This window comes from Erinaceus europaeus, unplaced genomic scaffold, assembly GCF_950295315.1.
Source record: "Erinaceus europaeus unplaced genomic scaffold, mEriEur2.1 scaffold_802, whole genome shotgun sequence".
NCBI classification, from domain to species: domain Eukaryota; kingdom Metazoa; phylum Chordata; class Mammalia; order Eulipotyphla; family Erinaceidae; genus Erinaceus; species Erinaceus europaeus.
Genome location: NW_026647819.1, coordinates 52,557 through 59,346, shown reverse-complemented (window position 1 = coordinate 59,346; position 6,790 = coordinate 52,557).

Below are 6,790 nucleotides of genomic sequence, written 5' to 3'. Positions count from 1 at the left end.
AAAAAAAAAAAAAAAAAAGAAAGAAATGTCCCTTTATATAATTTTATCTCAATTTCTTAAAGAAAAGGGGACTTGGAGATAGCTCACTCAGTAAAGTGCACCCTTTGCTGTGCTCCAGGACCTGGGATCAAGACCTTGCTCACCACATGGAAGTATCGTGCAAAAGGGGGACGCTCTGAGAGTGGTGCGGCAGTGCTGTGCTGTCTCTTCTACTCTCTGTCTTTCTCTGACTTTCACCCTCTATCGGTGGGTGGCGGGGGGGAGGCTACTAGGAGTAATGACATTGTGCAGGCACAAGCCCCAATGATAAGACTGGCAGCAGAAAAGAAAATCAGTGGGGTAGAAGTTATTTAGCTGTTATGAAGATAACAAATGAAATGATGAACTGCTTCATTAGCTATCTATTTTGACATAATCAATTAGCATAAGCCATCAATGTTGGGAGGAGAGATGGAGTTTATGTACTGTTATGAGCTATCTTTTGTCTCTTCCAAAATAAGGGGGAAGATCTGATTAGATTATAGAACATATTTGTATAAAAATATGTCTGTTATATCAGTGGCATTAAATTAATGATTTCCTCCCAATACATTTCTGAAATTATGAGTCGTAAGCTCCCCTCCATTGGGAGCCATCAGTTAATACTCCAAATACAAGCTTATGCTACAATCACTTGTTTATTCATGTCAGTGACTATTACATGATGCCACAGTGTGCCAGGCATTATTCTAGGTGTCAGAAACACAATGGGAAACAAGAGAACAAATCTCCTGCTCTCCAACACAAGTCAATGGACATGATTCAAGTGTTACTATGAAAATAAAACCACAGGGGCTGGGCGGTAGCACAGCAGGTTAGGCGCACGTGGCACAAAGCGCAAGGACTGGCATAAGGATCTTAGTTCGAACCCCCAGCTCCCCACCTGCAGGAGAGTCGCTTCACAGGCGGTGAAGCAGGTCTGCAGGTGTCTATCTTTCTCTCCCCCTCTGTCTTCCCCTCCTCTCTCCATTTCTCTCTGTCCTATCCAACAGCAATAATAACAACAATAAACAACAAGGGCAACTAAAGTGGGGAAAAAAGAAAGGAAAGAAAAGAAAACCACACAGTAAGGAGCCAGGCAGTAGCACAGCTGGTTGACAGCACACATTCCCAGGTTCAAGCCCCTGGTCTCCACCTTCAGGACAAAAGCTTCATGAGTGGTGAAGCAGTGCTACGGGTATATCTCTGTCTCTTTCTCTCTCTTTCCCTCTACCTCCCACTTTCCTCTCAGTTTCTCTCTGTCACTATCAAAAAGAAAGGAAAAATAAAAGGCCACTAGGAGTAGTGGATTAGTGCAGGCACAGAGCCTCAGCAATAGCTCAGTAGCAACAAAGAGAAAGGAAAAAGAACATATGATAAGACACATAGTGATTAGGAATCAGGATGGGATGCAGTCTGTTTTAGATCAACTATGAGAGAGACCTCATTGGGAAGGTGACATGAGCTGAAACTGGGTGGAGGGTGGGAGGTGGGGGAGGGGAGAGCTAACAGCAGCAGCAGCCAGACCATTTGAAGATCTGGATAAAGAACTTTCCAGACAATGGAAGGGAGTGAGGTAGGAACACACCTGCTGGGCAAGGAGAGGAGTGGAATTCCAGAAAAGCCAGAAGAAAACAGAGACCAGGTGGGAATCCAAATTGGTCTAACCCCTATGGGGAGCAGTCTGGAGAATTGAGACGGCTAGATATGGACCTCCTCTATGACCTGGCAATTCCTCTCCTGGGGATTTATCCAAAGAAAACAAACACACCCATCCAGGGCCATTGTAATAAAAACTGCTTGGTACTGAAACATAAATAGACATACTGACCAGTGAAATAAAACCGAGAGTCCAGAAGTAAACGCCCATAACTCAGGACACCTAATCTTTGACAAATGTGCTCAGACTACTCAGTGAGGAAAAGGAAGTCTCTACAACAAATGGTGTTGGAAAAATTGGGTTGAAACGTGCTGAAGAATGAAACTGAACCACTATATTTCACCAAACACAAAAGTAAATTCCAAGTGAATCAAGGACTTGGATGTTAGACCAGAAACTATCAGATACTTAGAGGAAAATACTGGCAGAACTCTTTTCTGCATAAAATTTTAAAGGCATTTAAAGACATCTTCAATGAAATGAATCCAATTACAAAACAGACTAAGGCAAGAATAAACCAATGGTACTACATCAAATTAATAAGTTTCTGCACAGCAAAAGAAATCACTACCCAAACAAAGAGACCCCTCACAGAATGGGAGAAGTTGGGTTTTGTTGTTGTTGTTGTTGTTTTGCTACAGGGTTATTGCTGGGGCTCGGTGCCTGCACCACAAATCCATTGCTTCTGGAGGCTATCTTTTATCCCTTTTGTTGCCCTTGTTGTTTTATCATTGTTGTGGTTATTATTATTCTTGTCATTGCTGTCATTGTTGAATAGGACAGAGAGAAATGGAGAGAGGAGGGCAAGACGGGGGGGGGAGAAAGATAGACACCTGCAAACCTGCTTCACCACCTGTGAAGGGACTCCCTCCCTGCAGCTGAGGAGCCAGTGGCTCAAACCGGGATTCTTAAACCCGTCATTACACTTCGCACCGTGTGTGCTTAACCCACTGTGCTACCACCCAGTCCCTAATAAGATCTTTATATGCCACACATCAGACAAGAGGCTAATAACCAAAATATATAAAGAGCTTGCCAAACTCAATAACAAGAAAACAAATGACCACAAACAAAAATGGGGAGAGGACATGAACATAATATTCACCACAGAAGAGATCCAAAAGGCCAAGAAACTATGAAAAAATGCTCCAAGTCATTGATTATCGGAGAAATGCAAATAACAACAATGTGATACCACTTCACTCCTGTGAGAATGTCATACATCAGAAAAGGTAACACCAACAAATGCTGGAGAGGTTGTGGGGTCAAAGGAACCCTCCTGCACTGCTGGCGGGAATGTCAATTGGTCCAACCTCTGTGGAGAACAGTCTGGAGAACTCTTAGAAGGCTAGAAATGGACCTACCCTATGACCCTGCAATTCCTCTCCTGAGGATATATCCTAAGGAGTCAAACACACCCATCCAAAAAGATATTTGTATACCTATGTTCATAGCAGCACAATTTGTAATAGTCAAAACCTGGGAGCAACACAGGTGTCCAACAATAGATGAGTGGCTGAGCAAGTTGTGGTATACATACACAATGGAATAATACTCAGCTATTAAATGGTGATTTCACCATTTTCAGTTCATCTTGGATGGATCTTGAAGAAATCGTGTTAAGTGAAATAAGTCAGAAACAGAAGGATAAATATGGGATGATCTCACTCTCAGGCAGGAACTGAAAAAACAAGATCAGAAGAGAAAACACTAAGCTGAACTTGGACTGGAGTTGGTGTGTTGCACCAAAGTAAAAGACTCTGAGGTGGGTAGAGGGGAAGAGTTCAGGTCCTAGAACAGGATGGCAGAGGACCTAGTGGGGGTTGTATTGTTATGTGGAAAAATGGGAAATATTATGCATGTAAAAACTATTGTACTTACTGTCAACTGTAAACATTAATCCCCAAATAAATAAATAAGCAAGACAGGGGTATGATCTAATGTAGATTTTGTAATGGTCACCTCTGAAAAATGAATTATTGGAAGGCAAGAGACCAAAATAGAGAGTCTGCTATAAAAAACTGGCCAGCATGACCATGAGGTGGTGGAGAGCAGAGTGAACTCAGAATTTTTTTTCTTTTAACACAGCACTGAGAAAATGTGTTGATTTAGCAGGCTTGGGAAAATGGAAGAGAGAGGATGACTCCAAGTTTCTCAATCTGAGCAACTGTGTTTTGTGCATGATATCAAAGGCCTGTGGCAATCTCATTATCTTTAGTTTTTCACATTCCTCCCCCCGCCCCACCAAAGCAAAAGAAATCTGCCAGGCTAGCTTCACCGGAGAGAGAGAGAGAGAAAGAGAGAGAGAGAGAGACGAGGAACTTGTGGCAGTGTGGTAATACAATTCTTTATTGATGCGGACATCCCAGAGTCAGGTATGAGCACAGCGAGTTTAGGCCACGTGGAGCTAGCAAAATGGCCGCCTCCTGCTATGCAATTCAGCCCTTCTCCAGGTCTTCTCCAGGTCAGGACGCGGAAGAGAAAGAGAGTGAAATCGGAACAGCAGGAGGCTTTATAGGTAAAAACCAGAAGTGGCAAGTCAGAAAAGGAAATGGCTAGGAAAGGGGGTGGAGAGGCAAAGGCATGCTGGGAAGGTGGAAGCGTCCTTAGCAACTGTTGCGATGGTTTTAACTGAATTAGCAATACCCTGAGGGGATAATGTGGTGGGAATCTTTCAGGCAAAACAATTATTATGTAAATAGACCATAGTGTCAGCAATGGAGCATGGAGCAGAGCAGGGGTGGCTGGCTTTAAGGCCCGACAGAAACCCAAAAGTGAACAATAGGTAAAGTCACACAATTCTTTCTGTCTCTCTTTTATGATTTATAGTAGTTCACAAAATTGTCAGATTACAGTGTATAGCTCCACACCACACCCAGCTCCATAGTTCTATCTCTCCACCCTACCACCTCCCAAAGATAACTACCACAGTTCTCACAAGTCTTAGAAACAGTTTGCTTCCTTCTGTCACTTTTTTTTTGGGGGGGGGGTAAACTCATGTGAATCAGATCTCTAGATACTGCATGTGAGTGAAACCATCTTTCATCTCTTTACTTATTTCTCTAAGCATAATCACCTCCAGTTCCATCCAACTTTGTCCCAGTCATTACTTTACCAGCTACTGACAAATCTTTTGCCAAGAAACAGCATCCTTCAGGATTACGACTTTTTAAAAATAAGGATTAAAGGTAAAAATTCTCAACCTAGTAAAGTTTATTTACAACAAACCCACAGCCACCAATATACTCAATGATGAGAGACTGAAAACTTTCCCTCCTAGACCAGGTACAAGGCAGCTACATTTAATGTCACCATGCCTATTCCACAAAGTCCCAGGAGTCCTAGACATAGGAATTAGTTGAGAAAGAGGAATAAAAGTATCCAAATCAGAAATGAAGACTAAACAAAACTATCCCTAGTCTCAGATATGATAGTATACACAGAAAATCCAAGGGAACCCAGTAGAAAACTCAAACTCCTGGAAACAATTAGACAATAAAGTGACAGAATATAAATTAATATACAAAAAGCAATGGTGGGGTCCAGGCAGTGGTGTATCTGGCTAAATTACAATGATCAAGGACCTGATTTCAAGTCCCTGATACCCAATTGCAGTGGGGAAACTTCACAAGTAGTGAAGAAGGGATGCAGGTGTCTTTCTGTCTCTTTCCCTCTCCCTCCTCTCTCAATTTGTCTTTATCCAATAATAAATAAATATTTTAAAAATAAACAAATCTTAAAAAAAAAAAAAAGCAGTGGTTTTCCTTTATACAATCGGTGAACTAGAAAAAGTAAAAATCCAGGAATCGACCCCATTTACAATAGCAGCATACTTAGGCATCTAGGGATAAAAAGAATATAGGAGGTGAAAGGCCCTTACATCGAAAAACATAAAACTTCACTAAATAGGAGAACACACAGAAATAGAAAGCTATTTCATGCTCATGAACTGAATCACCACCATTAAAATAACCAGTTGGGAGTGAAAATGATGTACAAACACAGAGAGATAAGAAACTGTACTTGTGGGGGGGGGGGGGCAAATGGTAAAGTACACAAATTGCCATGTATGAGGACCTCAGTTCAATCCTTTGGTCCCCACCTGCAGGCAGGAAGCTTCATGAGCAGTGAAGCAGTGCGGTAGGTGTCTTTTCCCTCCCACTCTCATCCAATTTTTCTGTATCATAATAACAATTGTTTAATTTTAAATTGTAAAAAAGAAACTGTATTCATAAAAATAACTGTCTTTGCTCAAAGTGCAAGGACTGGCCTTAGGATCTCAGTTCAAGCCTCCAACTCCCCATCTGCAGGGGAGTCGCTTCACAGGCAGGGAAGCAGGTCTGTGGGTGTCTATCTTTCTCTCCCCCTCTCTGACTTCCCCTCCTCTCTCCATTTCTCTCTGTCCTATCCAACAACAATGGCATCAATAACAACCATTATAATAACCACAACAACAATAAAACAACAATGGCAACAAAAGGGGAAAAAATAGGAAAAAACTGTCTTGTAAATCAATTATTTCCTCTAATAAAGTCATTTTTAAAAGGAAGAACTTCATAACTGTTTTTATTAGTTGTACCCCAAAACCTTTTTTTATTAGTGATTTAATGTTGACTTACAAAATTATGAGATAACAGGGGTATAATTCCACACCTTTCTCACCTTCTGTGCCCCCATTCCCTCCACTGGAAACTGCATTAGTTCTTTCAAGGCCACAGATATTGGTTGACTATTACTTCTAAAAGTGTGTGTGTATGTGTGTGTGTGTGTGTGTGTGTGTGTGTGTGTGTGTGTGTGTGTGTGTGTGTGTGTGTGTGTATACGCCCCCCCCCCATTTTCTTCCTATGGCCCTGCCTTTTCTTCCTTTCTAAGTCACACATACACCTGTTATTATTTCTGAATATACTTTCTTTTTTCCCCTTCTCTCTCCAGGAGCTGGAGTTCAGAGCCCTCTAGTCATCTTCCCCCTAACATTTCTCCCCCTCTAGGAGTATGAGTCAAAATTCTTGAAGGTGGGAATTATGGCTTCTGTATGTAATTGCTTCTCTTCTGGGCATAGCATTTGGCAGGTTGATCCATTCCCCAGCCTGTTTCAATCTTTCCCCAGTGGTA